The sequence below is a fragment of the Helianthus annuus genome, chromosome 5, assembly GCF_002127325.2.
Source record: "Helianthus annuus cultivar XRQ/B chromosome 5, HanXRQr2.0-SUNRISE, whole genome shotgun sequence".
Lineage (NCBI taxonomy): Eukaryota > Viridiplantae > Streptophyta > Magnoliopsida > Asterales > Asteraceae > Helianthus > Helianthus annuus.
The window spans coordinates 56,092,269-56,107,872 of record NC_035437.2 but is presented as its reverse complement, the minus strand read 5'-3'; positions in this window follow the sequence as shown (position 1 = coordinate 56,107,872).

The following is a 15,604-nucleotide window of genomic DNA, read 5'->3' as shown; positions in this document are numbered from 1 at the left end:
ATTAATCGGTAGTATAACATTACAAATCGGCCCGATTATATGATAACCGAACTAATACCAAAGGAGTATACATCCGGGGAGAGACCAAGTGGTGATCTCTTCCCCAAACCATAAAGCTCACAGGGAACTCACACAATGAGCTCACCCTTTCTCTAACACTCTTAGTTTTGCAAATGACAAAGGGTTGGTATTTATACCCAACACAGGTTGTATGGTCGAAGGATCTAACAGACCGATCGATAGATCATCTGTCGATCACAAAGCCATCGAAAAGATCCATATATACTTCGAAGGATGGCATATCCTTCGAAGTCCATCTGTATCCATCGAATGATATCTTTCGAGCTCATCGAAGGATATACACCATCCTTCGATGCCTTATCCTTCGACACAAAACATTATACAACCATAATCTAACTTTTTGTCTAGCAAAACCCACACGGTCAAACATATAACCCTCTCGTTTGACCACTTCAAACGAGCGGGTCAATACACATTCGTTTGACCGTTTCACTAACTATTACAAATTCAGCGTAAAATAATAACTAATCTATTCGACAAGCATCGGACACAAAATCTGCATCAACAACAAGCCCAACCTGTATGTGCATATGGACGCAACCAAACAGGAATTCAGTTGAAACACAAAGCATTCAAGTTCAGTTGCAACAAATGTTTATCATGACCTAATTGTTGTCTTTATGTTCCACGTAGACAATTTAGGAAATGTAATTGAAGAATCATAACTCGAAAATGCTGATGCCATAACATCTTCTGCAATATTGTCACAAGATGAAAGTTTTTAGTCTTTCTAATGTTTTTCGCTTTCAATATGAGTGTAGTGTTTTCTAAACTGAAGCAAGTATTTCTCTTTCGACATGGTACCAATGGTTGTTTTACCATCAGATATATCATCGTTGGAAGGAGGTGTTGCAGAATACACCGTAGTTATTTGTACTTGAATTTGCGATCTATGATGTCCGAGATTGTGGCATATAGGGGCTTCTAATAACAAATAATAACAAGCATGGGCGAAGTATTGTGGGTGCCCGGGGTGCACTCGCCCACCCCAATGTTTGGGTTATAAGTGTATAAGTTCTGATTTTTTGTCTGAAAATTTTAAGATTATATAGGATTATACCCCTGATTATTTTTTTCTAAATTGTATATCCTAAATATATGTAAGAGTTGAATGCCATTTTAATCCTTGTGGTATAGGACATTTTGTCGGTTTAGTCCAAAGATTTCATTTTTCCATCTGTGGATCCAAAAAAGGTATCACCATTGACATTTTAGTACACAGGGTTAATTTCATCCATTTTTTCTGTTAATGAGAAGACCAATTCGGTCATTTTATATGGCCGAATTGCCCTAATAGTGAACAGAATTACATATAAAATGAGAAGGCCAATTCGGTAAAAAGAAATACTTTAAAAGTGTAAGATCTCATATTTTATAACTATGGCAAAGCATGTGAAAATGGTTAAGGCACAATATTAACTTCAACATAAGAAATGAGCAATTTGCAATTAATTATATATAATTGTATTTTTTCTATTAATAGTTAAGATTTGTATTTGTTGAAAAATGTATTTAAATATATAGCGAAATTAGGTAAGTGTTAAACAATTAATATGTCTAGTGAGGCCATTACAAACTATATGGAAAATGGAGAGAGAGTAAACACATTACATAGGCTTTGTAGAAGTGGCGTGACCCCAACCTAACTCTTGTACATGTGTTTGTTAACCTATATAAGAATAACTGGATAAAAAAATGGATGATATTAAATATACTATTGTTATTAAATATACTATTGTAGACATGAACAACTAGATTTATTAGAGGAAAGAGAATTATATCATATTGCACTATCTATTTAATCATATTACATTACTAATCACCTTGTATGTTATTACATTATATTACATTGTATATTGTACCACTATATAAATTATAAAAAAAACTAATTACATATCCTTATCTAATAAAGGATTTCAACTAATCTCACATGTCACATCAAATCTCTTCTACCAATTTTAATTTTATAAGTAAACTAGGTAAGAACCTCTACAGGTTGATTAAATATATTTTTATGTACTAAGTAATAAAAAAGTTACTCCTTTAAAAACCGGTGTATTGTACGAGTTGAATAAACAAGTGTATTACACGCCTTGAATAATTTCAATATAATTAAATTATAAAAAAACTAGTTACATATCCTTATCTAATATAGGATTTCAACGAATGTCACATGTGAGCATCAAATCTCTTCTTCCGATTTTAATTTTATAACTAAACTAAGTAAGAACCTCTACACGTTGATTAAATATATTTTTATATACTAAGTTATAAAAAAGTTACTTCTTTAAAAACCCGTGTATTGTACGAGTTGAATAAACAAGTGTATTACACGCCTTGAATAATTATAATATAATTAGCTAACACACAGTCGTCAAGTTATTGGGAAAAAATGAACTTTGATGTACTATTTAAATAAAATGACATTTTACTTTGTCTTTTAATATATTTATTAAAAGGTTAGAAACGTGTATGTCGCATGTGGTTAGATCAATAAAATTTTAAATAGTTATTACTAATAAGCAAAAAATAAAAGAAATAATTAAGAAAAAAATATTAAATAAATAAGACATAAGAATAAGATAAAATAAGGATAAAGATAAAGATTATATATATTAGAAGATAAATTTAGAATCCACCACTTGTGGCCTAGTTGTAGAGAGGCTTGGATTCTCCAATGGAGATCCAAGTTCAATCGCCACTTATGTCACGTTGGTGGATTAGGCAATGATGGGTAGAGCCTAGCCTCCCTGCAGAGGTGCCATATCTATCCTATCTATCCTGAGCTCACCCAGTTTTTTGTCCCACCGTGTGTTATGCCAGAGAGTACTGGTCTTGTGGTGGCACAACGCTTGTAAATTGGCAGCAAATGGTATGGTTTCAGGAGGAACCCCAAGCTAAACTCTTAAGCCAGCCTGGGCCCGATTAAGACAATATAGTCTGGGCGAAGTGGGCATTTGTAGGTCCCGAGATCGGAGGATCGATAACAAAACCAAATCCTTGTTTATCACCAACACGGTCACGGGTGCGGAATCCCTGTAACGATGCCAAACCAAAAACAGTTAATAAGAACACGGTTTAACCAATGAAACACAATCTATTGATTAAACGGGATGAGAACCGATACAAACATATACAAACAATGTTTTACAGACTCTCTCAAAGTCTCACAGCTATCCCCTTTGTTCTCTATCTCACACAGAAACTATGAGGGGGTATTTATATTAGACAGACACAGACCAAGACGAAACGCAAAGATGGCACGACGAAACAACAAAGTCGACGAAACACTTTCTGTTTCGTCGACATACATTTTAATCCATATGTTTTGTCGTTTGTTATGGCCCAAATTGAAAAGTCAAAGCCCAACTGAAGATTTCGGCCAAAACATGCATTCCTTACGAAACAGATTCAACAAATATTCAATTTGTAAAGATTAGTCAACCATGACATCATCATGACATCACAATAATGATGTCATGGTGATGTGTCATCGGGACTTGGTTCGCAGCGCTCCGTGCTTCGCGTGTCGAATGGGGCGCACGACGGAGGAATGCCATGACGTCGGGCTTCAGCCGGACCTAACCGTGTCGAAACCAAGTTGAACCGAACCGAGTCGAGTCGCGTCCACATAAAGTGTATCAACAAACTCCCCCTTGGAAGCTACTCGTGATGGTTCGTCTTCTGTGTCTTCTATGTCGAAGAATCTTCAAAGTCTTCACATGTCGTAAGTAGAAAGTGTATCAACAAACTCCCTTTTCATTTAGGAAGTGTGTTAACAAACTCCCCCTTAGAATGAACTCTCCATTGAGTCATGCTCGTGAATCTTTTGATCGTTAATTCTTTAGATCCTTGTGGTGTTGATGAAGGGTCATCGGCAACTCGATCATATTTATCTTTTGAGTGCCTTCACGTCGTGTCTTCATTCCAAAGCTTACCATCGAACATGTTCTCCTCGCTTTTAGCATCTACACATGCAAGAAATCTAAACACATAATGAGAACAACTGCTTGGAATATAGTTAACATTTAAACAAATGACACCTATGTGACCATATCTCAATCAAACACCGACCGATAACAGTTTGAAAGTTTAAAACATTGATCAATTTTATCCTTTAACTTTCAAAACTCGTTAACTTCGACTGTTTATGAAGATGCAATTGTTTTCCGGCTTAAAATCAGGATTTTGGTTAGGATAGACTCGAGTTCCAACATCGGTCAATCAAAAATAAACTAGAAGCAAAATCTTTTTGGCTTTTATAAAGTTTAAATTAAAACACACCTAAAATCTTTTTGGTATTTTTCATTTTTCAATTGTAAAGATGGAAAGCAATAAATAAATATATACAAAGATTCAATCGAATTTTGGAGAAAATGAGTTGGCACGTCGGTAAGCGGTGCGGACCATGACAACATTGACGAGTTTCATAGTGAAACAATCACATGTGAGGTCATATTCGAGTTCAACGTGTGAGGCTAAAGAGTGTTGTACGAGATGATAATTCAAAAAGAAGCTTAATTATCGACAAGTATAGGAGAGATTAGAAATTTAAAACCGTATCCTGCAACTGCTTCGTGCATTGCAAGGAATCTAAGTGCTCTCCCAAACTGGACATCCACTCGTTGTGGATTTCAAAGTCGATTCTTTGTAGCTACTTCAGTTAATCGAGAAATCTCTTCACAGCAACAAGATCATAAACCTCTGGGTCCGGCTGGTTTTCCATATTGCACCAGCGAAGGTCTTTGTCTTTCTCTTGAGAAGTAGTGTGCGGTTATACAATCCACGCATGGGCATCCGCACACCTGGTTGGTTTGTTCAACAAACACATTTTCTTCAATCACACTGCGAAGAAATGTACATTGCACGTTTATCTTGTGAATTTTTGAACTTCAGGCGTGCTGCAGGTGCGTACATTTTGATTGAATCTATCCTGGGACCCAATCAAGGCCTTTAACAATCAAACTTTTGAATGATTCTCATTTTGTCGAAGCTTTTCAATTTCTTTCTCAGACATTTCTTTCACTTTTTTTTCTCCATCAAAGGCAACAATTTCTTTTGTCGTCTATCTTGTGCAAGGACGCTCCACTATCAACCTTACAACTATCGAAAGTTCCTCCTGGAACATCCTACACACTCACTCAAAGATTAGTTGGAGAGGGGGACCCAAGCCTTCATAGACTTGGGTTGCCCCTGAGAATCAAGAAATGTAATTTCAATTTCTTGATGATTTTCAAACCCTGCACCTCCCCCCTGAACTTTCACCCGTTTTAGGTTTCCAAGTTTGTTTTTGTTTACCAGTTTGATTCTTATAAACAGATTTTGAAACTTCTGGTATTAATGATTGTGAAGAACTTGGTTCCCTTTTGACTTCAGATTTTAAAGCCTTTTCAACAGCTTTGATGTTTTGACGTCGTTCTTTCGTTTCTTGTTCCTTAACAGTTATTTTATCATGTTGTTAAAAAGGACGACGTTGTGGGTGAACCTTTTCAGGTGGTGCTCTTTCAACAAATTTCTCTTTGGGAGTATTTGTACAATTTTTAATGATATGTCCAAACTCCCCACACTTAAAACACGTTCTCCTTTTGTTGGTGCATTCATCTGTCGTCTTCGTCTTATGTCAAGTCTCGGTTTTGGTGCGGATCTGAACAAGCGTGACATCATATATCTGACAACACCAGTGACATCACATATATGATGTCACTAGTTAAACATGCCCATCAACTCAACATTCACGTGAAAGTCAAGATGAATGAAGACAAAAGATATTTTGGTCCAATAAGACATGTCCATTTGATGGTCCAATTAGAAATGAAGACATGACCGTTTGAATCATATGTAAGGTGACCGTTTGTAATTGTTATCCATTTGAAAGGGTGTGGCCGTTTGAGGCCTTTCGTTTGAAAGTGTTAACCGTTTGAGCATGTTCAAACGGTTGGGTCTTCTAGTATAAATAGGGTTCAAACTGTCATCATTTGTAACGAACGGGTAAAGTGATACCGAGGTGCTGCCGGTATTTCCTCTTATTGTAAACACTGTCATTTCAATATACAAGAGGTTTAAAGTGTAATTCCAGCTATTTTTCACATTCGTTTCTTAGGTTCCGCCTCTGAAACGAACTAGAGCTCTTCTGACCGACTCATTCGGGTCGAAATCGAGAGCTCAGGAAGAAGAGTTCTATACAATTCAGCTGCAATTTCTGCTTCTACATCTTTCTTTTTCAAAAATCACAAGTTTTCACGGTTAAAATCTGCTGAAACTTTCACAATGTGTGCGTAATGATGTTTTAACAAACACTTGAAAGTTTCAGCTTAAAACTCGAAGTAAAAGTGGTGAAATTTGACTGAAAACTGGTGTCCGTTTGAACGTGCCAAGTGCCTGACCGTTTGAAACTGCTACCTTACCGTTTGAAAACTGTCCTATCGTTTGAAAATGCTATGGATTTCGTTTGAAAATGCCTATTCAGTTTGAATGATCGTTTGAAAGAGTCAAGTCCGTTTGAAAATGCATGTGACCGTTTGAAAAGGCATCACTCCGTTTCAAATATAGTTTGAAAAGGCATCTTCCGTTTGAAAATTGGAAATCGTTTGAAAAGTGCATCGAGTTGTGTATAACATTTTTCGAGGTGTCAGTAAGTGGGAAGTCATATTGCATGTTATATTGCATGTGACATATCATTACGGTTGATCGCCAACAATATATTGGTCCAATCAAGTGTTTCGTTTATAAGGTGTCTGCAACAATCAAATAACGGGCAAATAGAATTCACACATTTAAAGGTCCAATTACTTATCAAATGCTAAAAGTTGTCGGCTATAATTGAACTTGTAAGTGTTGTTGTTTGTCCACATTATAAACAAACGGCCCAATCACAATCAATCATATTCACTCTCCACTAAAAAAAAACGGTCCAATCAATATCATTCTCATATTATAATCGGCCAATGTGACCTAGTTGAATGTTCAAATTGTACGGCCCTATCATTTTAGAACAACCAAAATATACCGGCCCAATGAAAAAGTAGTGTAAGAGTTTGATATTAATACATCTTGGTCAATGTGTTTAATAGTCATAGTTGTCAGAAGGTTTTATTTCAGCCCACGTGAGCCTTGCGGTCCAATTACATCAATTGAACTTTAATTGTTGAAGTATTATAATGCGGACCTATCAAAGTTTTTTAAAGGAATCATTGAGTTTGTCAGCCACATTCTCGGCCCAATCAGAATTATTCGGCATATTAATTCATTTAAAAGATAAGGCCCATCTCGGCTCATTGGAGTTGGTCAAAACAGTGTGATTGTGAGTTTTGGGTCAATTTGCACCAAATTCAAGTCATATCAGTCTCATTCGCACAAGGTCATTGAAAAAGTCATTTGATTTTGATCCGGGTCTACACAGTTTGTCAATCCTCAGTTCGCACAGAATATTCATCAGTTCGAGTGATTCGTTTTGCACGGAGTTTCAGTTTGATTCAGTTGCTTTGATAAGTGATTTAAACTGATTGTGTTTTTGTTTGTTGCCGGTAATTCAGGTGATCCAGTTGATTCAAGGTGATTTGTGTACCAACTTGTTTAAAGAACAGTTTGTGATTTCTTGAAAAGAATTATGGACAACGATTTTTACAACGCATTCGCTACGTCTTCATCTACTCCGGCTGTCATTGCTCAGAACATGAATCTTGAAAACGAGACCGGAACTACCCAAAAACCCCCTAAATTGATGAGTATCGAAGAATATCATGGATGGAAAGATCGGTTTGAAAACTGGGTTCAAGCCAACCATCTAAGATCGTGGGAGTGCATACTAAAGAAATATGTGTTACCGTGTACTGATATGCATGGTGAAAAGGAAATATCTGAATTTACTACCCAAGAAAGAGAAATGTATCGGGCTGAGAAGATGATGATTAGTTTGCTTCAACAAGCTATGAAAGAAGACATCTTCATACTGCTTCAGCATGATAAAACTTCAAAGTCTATTTGGGATGCTCTTCATACTAAGTTTGAAGGCAGTGAAAAAATGATCAAGAGCAAGAAAGCATTACTAAAGAAAGAATTTGATCTTTTTAGTAGTTTACCCGTAGAAGACACAAAGATATTTACAAAAAGGATTTCCCGATGTCGGTTAACTCATGTTTTACCTCGATGCCGTTTACCAAAAATAAGTTAATTAGAAATGATTTATCGAATTTTGGAAAAATCAGTTGGCACGTCGGTAAGCGGTGTTGACCATGACAACACTGACTAGTTTCATTTTGATACAATCACGTGTGAGGTGATATTCGAGATCAACGTGTCTGGCCAAAGAGTGTTGTACGAGATGATAATAATTCATAAAGCAGCTTAGATATCGATAAGTAAAGGAGAGATTATAAATTCAAAACCGTATCCTGCAACTGCTTCGTGCATTGCCAGGAATCAGAGTGCTCTCTCAAACTGGATATCCACCCGGTGTGGACTTCAAGGACGATTTTCCAGCTACTTCGATTAATCCGAGAAATCTCTTCACAGCAACAAGATCAGAAACCTTTGGGTCCGGCTGGTCTTTCACATTGCACCAGCGAAGGTCTTTGTCTTTCTCTTTAAGAAGTAGTGTGTGGTTGTTCAATCCACGCCAAGGCATCCACACTCCCGGTTGGTATGTTCAACAAACACATTTTCTTCAATCACACCACGAAGAAATGTACACTGCACGTTCATCTTGTTGATTTTGAACATCAGACGTGCTGCAGGTGCGTACATTTTGATTGAATCTAATCTGGGGACCCGATCAAAGCCTTTAACAATCAAACTTTGGTATGATTTTCATTTTGTCGAAGGTTTTCAATTTCTTTCGTCAGATAATTCTGTATTATTTTCTTTTTCTCTCCATCAAAGGCAACAATTTCCTTTGTCGTCGATCTTGTGCATGGACACTCCACTATCAACAATCCGATGACTATCGATAGTTCCTCCTGGAACATCCTGCACATACTCACTCAGAGATTAGTTGGAGAGGGGTGTAACATTTGTGCTCGCAATCATTGTGAACAGTTCAACTATCAATAAAACAATGTTATTTGATCCCAATGTTTGTTTGGTTGTGTTTTACATTTTTCATGTTTTGACTTTTGTTCGATTTTAAACTCTACATCGCTTACTAGAGAATTATACGCAAACTGGTGCGTAAACATACTCAGTTTAATGCGACAAATACTCCGGAACATCAACATATACTCAACATACCTTAAATAACATTTACATAACTTAGAAATAAGTTTTGAAGGCTTTGGTATGGCAAAAACAAGTTAATTCGCTTACAGGGACTAAACTTGACAAACTACGAAAGTATGCCAATTTGAACTGTAACAAACATTCCGGAACATGACCATAAGTTAAACACACCTTAAATATCCTTTACAAAGCTTAGAAAAAGGCTTTGAGGTGTTCGGTGTGCTAAAATAAACTTTTGGATCATTCAGGGACTAAAAGTGTCAAAAGTGCACAAGTTTGTACTTTCGCGCATAACTTACGTTCTGAATACATCCGGACATCCAAAAATTTATGCAAGCATCTTAATATTATGCCTTAGTGTTAGGCATCAGAAAAATCCATTTGTCGCGCAATTTGGATCGTTTTTCGCGCTTATGCGCATTCCGTCGTAATTAAACGAACATCGCGATCGTACGGCCAAACGAACCAACATTCGGCATATTTTTGAGCATGTTTCATGTCCTCAATGTTTAGGCATCATTTTAGGGCCTTAAAGATGGCTTAACGGGCCTTGAACGTGTCAGAAATGGCCTTAAACCATAACAGGTACCTAAACTGTCATTTTTGAAACTTGGCTTCTGATCAGAACCTCTAGGCGGCCCGCGTACGCCTAGGGGCAACCTTTACGCAGCCCGCGTCAGCCCTGCAGATGCAGAAACTCGTTTTTCTTGCTGAAAATGGCCTTTCAAGCATCCAAGGGGCAATGCCTCTTCACAATCTCTGGGGTTGGGTCACTTTTTGATACCACAACATTTTGACAAGTGTACGAATGAGATCAAGGCACGATATTCAAGAAACGATCCTAACGGTCTTGCATATCCTATAATACCCCCCCATTCTTGTTTAAACCCACAAATCTGATCAAAGAGCTCTAAGTTGATGCCATTGCTTCATACCTGAGCTCCTGGATCAAGATTAGCTTTCGGGGACCCTTCGTAAGTGTTCTTTCATTCTTTTATCGCTTTTCGAGTGAAAAAGTCAAACTTTGTTTGACTTTCTGCGTTGACCAGCTTATGGTCAACACGAAGTTCATTGGAACTTCGTAACGTGAGCGTGATCACGATGGTTATAGTCCATGGTGACTATACCTACTGATTACCACGTTATCTAGGCTCAGTGACGAGTCGTAGTTTCGGCCAAAATGCGCATTCTTGCGTATTTTGTAACCAAACTACTCGTGGGTATCAAAACCGTTTGTTTTGATACCAAACCTGTTTTCTAAACTTAGTTAAGCATGTTCTAACATGCTTAGCTCGTCACTTTTAGTATAATGCTTATATAGGGTCGTAAGGTAAGCGATCTAAACAATCGCTTATACTTTCGAACCCGACCCATTTGGTCGATCATTAGGATCCGACCAAACACATTAGGTGACCATAGTTGTATAGGGAATAACCTTCCGAGGTTATACCTTATGGTCACGACATTAGGCGTTCCAAACGCGTTTCCCCGCGAACGACGCGTTAAAGTAGCATAAGCTACCTAAACGGGTCGTAATGGGTCGTAAGCACTTAGGCTAGGTTTCATTTTAGTATGAAATCTTTGTTAAACCATATTACACGAGTCTCCATACTCCTTGATTTTCGAATCCTCCGATTTAGGTCTGTTATATTAACATAGTTACCTATATTAGGTGCCTTTTGATATCCGTGATCTCTAGCATTATTTGGTTGTTATACAAGGACTTCAAAGCAATCTCAGGTGAGTACATAGACCCCTCTTTTACTTCTTTCCAAACTGTTTTGGGGTGAAACACATGTCTCTACTTGTTACTTTCATGCTTTCCTGTTTTCACATCATATACTTGCTATGTTCATTAGTACATTTATAGTACATAATTTCAATACATTCTATGCTATGTATGCCCATTGTGTGCGTACCTAGTACATTGTTTTACATTACATTCTATGCTATGTATGCCCATTGTGTGCATACTTAGTACATTGTTTTACATTACATTTTATGCTATGTATACCCATTGTGTGCGTACTTAGTACATTGTTTTACATTGCATTTTATGCTATGTATGCCCATTGTGTGCATACATGCTCACATTTTGGTATGACATTTGGTTTGTTTAAATTATACAATGTACATTCATTAACACCGATCATGCCGCCCGTTAGTAGGTAATGGTACCATAGGACTTGACAACTCCCATTCCTGAAATCTCGGGTTTGTTTGGATTGGAAGGAATGACCGAATTCGATAAACAATAACACATATAAACCTTTAATTTGTTTAAAGGTCTATCACCACAGTCACAAAGGCTTGAATGTATGCATTTTCACAATACCGCATAAATGTTTGAATCAGTATAGCATGCAACTGTTCCACAAAACATAACTTTGACTTAAACTATGTTTAATTCAATACCCTGTTTTTGTGCATTTTTACCTATGGCCTAGTTGATATATTTCACATGCCATACATGATATTTTGGATACACATTATATGATTTACATTAAACATAAATAAATTGACATTGATATACACATTTGGTGGTTTACATTAGACATGAACATTTTGATATGGTTTACACAATAACACTTGACAATTGATTTATACACGAACAATTTACATGGTGGTTGGTTTGGGTAAATGGTTTGAGTAACGTGGCGTATGTAATATGATACAAACATGGTGGATACGCCGTTGGTACTTCCTATATATAAATGTTTGTATAATATTACCTATCGTAGCATTATTTAAATCATTTCAGTATAGACGTATTACATTTTACACAAATAACACATTCTTCGCAAGACATTGTTTTACAAACAACTTATCTTATACAAACTCATTTTTACTTTCATTTAACCTTACATTTTATTTATACATATCATCTGATCTTATCGTTTTTCATATGATTTATAAGACAAAGGAAATTACAAGGTTCATGACTAAACATTTTCACAAACATAAGTCATGAATTCTATTTTCACAAAACCTATGTATCTCACAGGCATTTTTATGCTGACGTACCTACTTTCACATGTGTTTTCAGGAGCTGTCGCTTAGGATGGTGATTGTGATACTAGGGCGGACCTGTGCCTTAGAGACATAAAACGAAGATAGACTTAGTTTAATTATGTTATAAACTCTTTATTTCCTGTTTGAAGACAATGTAACACGTTTGTTTGATAAATAAGATATAACTTTGTATGCCATGGTTGTGAAACAAATAATTCTGTCTCAACACTCCCCGACGTTTCCGTCGCGGTTGCATGTTATACGTGGTCGGGGTGTGACAGAAGAGTTGGTATCAGAGCCAATGGTTATAGGGAATTAGGTTATTAGTAATGCTTTGACCTAGACTATAACTTTCTAGGACCCTAACACAAGTTATCTTGTGTTTAGATTTTAAAACTGCACTTCACCTATCCTTAGGTGATAACCACAACGAGAACATCGATCCCGAATCCGCTTTGAAAATTAATCATCTGTTCTAGGATGATTGATTACTAGGTTTTGAACCCTCTGTTATATGGTTTTGAATCCCTTTGAATTTTCAAAAATCTCGTCAAGGTTTTCGGGTTTTAATAGTGTGAACATGTGCGAACTGGAAGAGTGAATGCCTGTACCCTGAGTTTTCTGTCTAAGGCTAGAGTGTTCGTACAAATCCACATAATCGGACCAGTCACTCTTACCTGGGAACTCTTGGGGTGAGTGTTCACTTATAGGCGAACATGTCTTCGCGATACATTATTTTTGACCCATTTACTTTGACTACACATTGTGTGTCGGTTGGTTGCTTTGCGATGCGTAACCACCATCTTTGCTTTTGTTGAAATTGTTTCATCTCATTCTCTTCATCCAATCATCTCACTCGTTTTGTTTCATGTTTTCCTCTTTTAGAATGCCTCCTCTACGGGAAAACCAGATAGCGACTGCCGAACTGGCAGAAATTATTGCACAGCAAATGGTGCTCAATTCCCAAATCTCTTTGCTCAATGGAACCAAGCCAACAACAACAACAATGCTCCGTGCAATTTCAAGAATTTTAACTATGCTAAACCACTCAAGTTTAGTGGTTCCGAAGGAGCAATTGGGCTTCTTTAATGGTTCGAGAGCATTGAGAATACATTCCGTCACGTGCAGTGTCCTGACAATCGCAAGGTCGAGTTTTCTTCGAGTGTGTTTCAAAAGAGGGCTCTTACGTGGTGGAACGGGGTTATGAGGGATCGTGGTGCAGAAGTTGCTCTAGCACAGACATGGGCTGAACTTAGGGCACTAATGATGAGGGAGTTCTGTCCTCGTCATGAGCAGCGAGCTTTGGAGAAAGAGTTTGATGACTTAAAACAATACAGTGGCGAGCACTGGGCATATACTGATAGGTTTGAGGAGTTGAGTCTGCTTTGCCCGATAATGGTTGCCCCACTCGACAAGGCCATCGAAAGGTACACCGACGGCCTACCTGACTCGGTACAAGACATCATTACTGGAAGTAACCCTACCACACTCCGTCAGGCGATCGAGTTAGCAGCGACACTGACTGAGTCGCAGATTCGAAAGGGAAAGCTGCACAAAAAGGGTGACAAGCGTAAGAAGCAGGCAGCTGACAAAGAAGATAGCAAGAAAGGTCAAAACAAAAAGGGAAAGGATACTGGTTCCTCAAGGGGGTCAAGGAAGCGTAAGGCTTCCCAAAATTTTGCGGTCACTGCCCAGGTTAACCAGGCAGCTCCCAACCAACCCGCACAGCCTCAAGCGAAGAAACCTTATGCAGGGAATGCACCTTTGTGCATTAGATGCAACGGTCACCATTAGCCCCAATTTCTGTGCCGCATCTGTACTAACTATGGGAAGCCAGGTCATCTTGTTGGTGTTTGTCGTTTTGCTCAGAATCAGGCAGTTCAGAACCCGGTTCAACAGGTTGCTCAGCCTCCTGCTCAGCAACAGGGTCAAGCTGCACGACCTCATTTTCCTCCTGGTTCGTGCTATAATTGTGGGGATCTGACCCACTACAGAAACCGGCCCAAGGCTAGCCAACCAGAATCAGAATCAGGCTCAAGCTCGAGGTCGAGTCTTCAACATGAACGCACAAGAGGCATAAGCAGATGATAATGTGGTGAACGGTACGTTCTTTATTAATAATCAGCCAACATCTGTTCTTTTTGATTCGGGTGCCGATAGGAGTTTTATGTCGTTATCTTTTGAACCCTTGCTTCGCGTGTCTAGAACGAAACTAGGTAAACCATTGACAGTAGAAGTGGCGAGCGGTGAACCCATTGTTCTTAATTCTGTTCTCCGCAACTGCCAATTGAACCTTAACAACCATCTTTTTCCTATTGACCTCACGCCTATGCAACTTGGAAGCTTCGACGTTATTGAGGGTATGGATTGGTTAGCCAAGCATCGCGTAGAAGTAGTTTGTTTTGAGAAGATCGTTCGTATACCGCTTTCGTCAGGTGAGATCCAACAGGTTCGCGGTGAGAAACCTGCTGGTGGTCAAAAGCTCATGTCTTGTTTTAAAGCTCGGAAGTATCTCCGAAAGAACTATGTGGCATTTTTCGCACATGTTGTAGCAGATTAGGGCAAAGGTAAGTCTATTCAAGATATTCCTGTTGTTCGGGATTATTCTGAGGTATTCCCTGAAGATCTACCTGGTCTACCCCCAGCACGCCAAGTCGAGTTCCGTATTGATCTCGTACCTGGTGCAAATCCCATTGCCAGAGCTCCATATCGTCTTGCACCGTCTGAGATGCAAGAGCTGTCTAAGCAGCTTCAGGAACTCTCTGACAAAGGTTTTATCCGTCCTAGCTTTTCACCTTGGGTTGCTCCCGTTCTTTTTGTCAAGAAGAAGGATGGATCTTTTAGGATGTGTATCGATTATCGTGAGCTTAACAAGCTTACCATCAAGAATCGATACCCCCTACCTCGCATTGATGATCTCTTTGATCAATTGCAAGGCGCTTCTTATTTTTCAAAGATTGATCTATGATCTGGATATCATCAACTTCGTGTGCATGAAGAAGATATTCCCAAGACAGCGTTCCGCACTCGTTACGGGCATTATGAGTTCACAGTCATGCCATTCGGTTTCACTAATGCTCCTGCTGTTTTCATGGACTTGATGAATAGGGTCTGCAAGCCTTATTTGGATAAGTTCATCATCGTTTTCATTGATGACATTTTGATATATTCTAAGACGCAAGCTGAGCATGAGCAACATCTTCGTCTTACTTTGGAACTCCTAAAGAAAGAGCAACTTTTCGCCAAATTCTCCAAGTGTGAATTCTGGCTTAAAGAGGTTCAATTCTTAGGGCATATT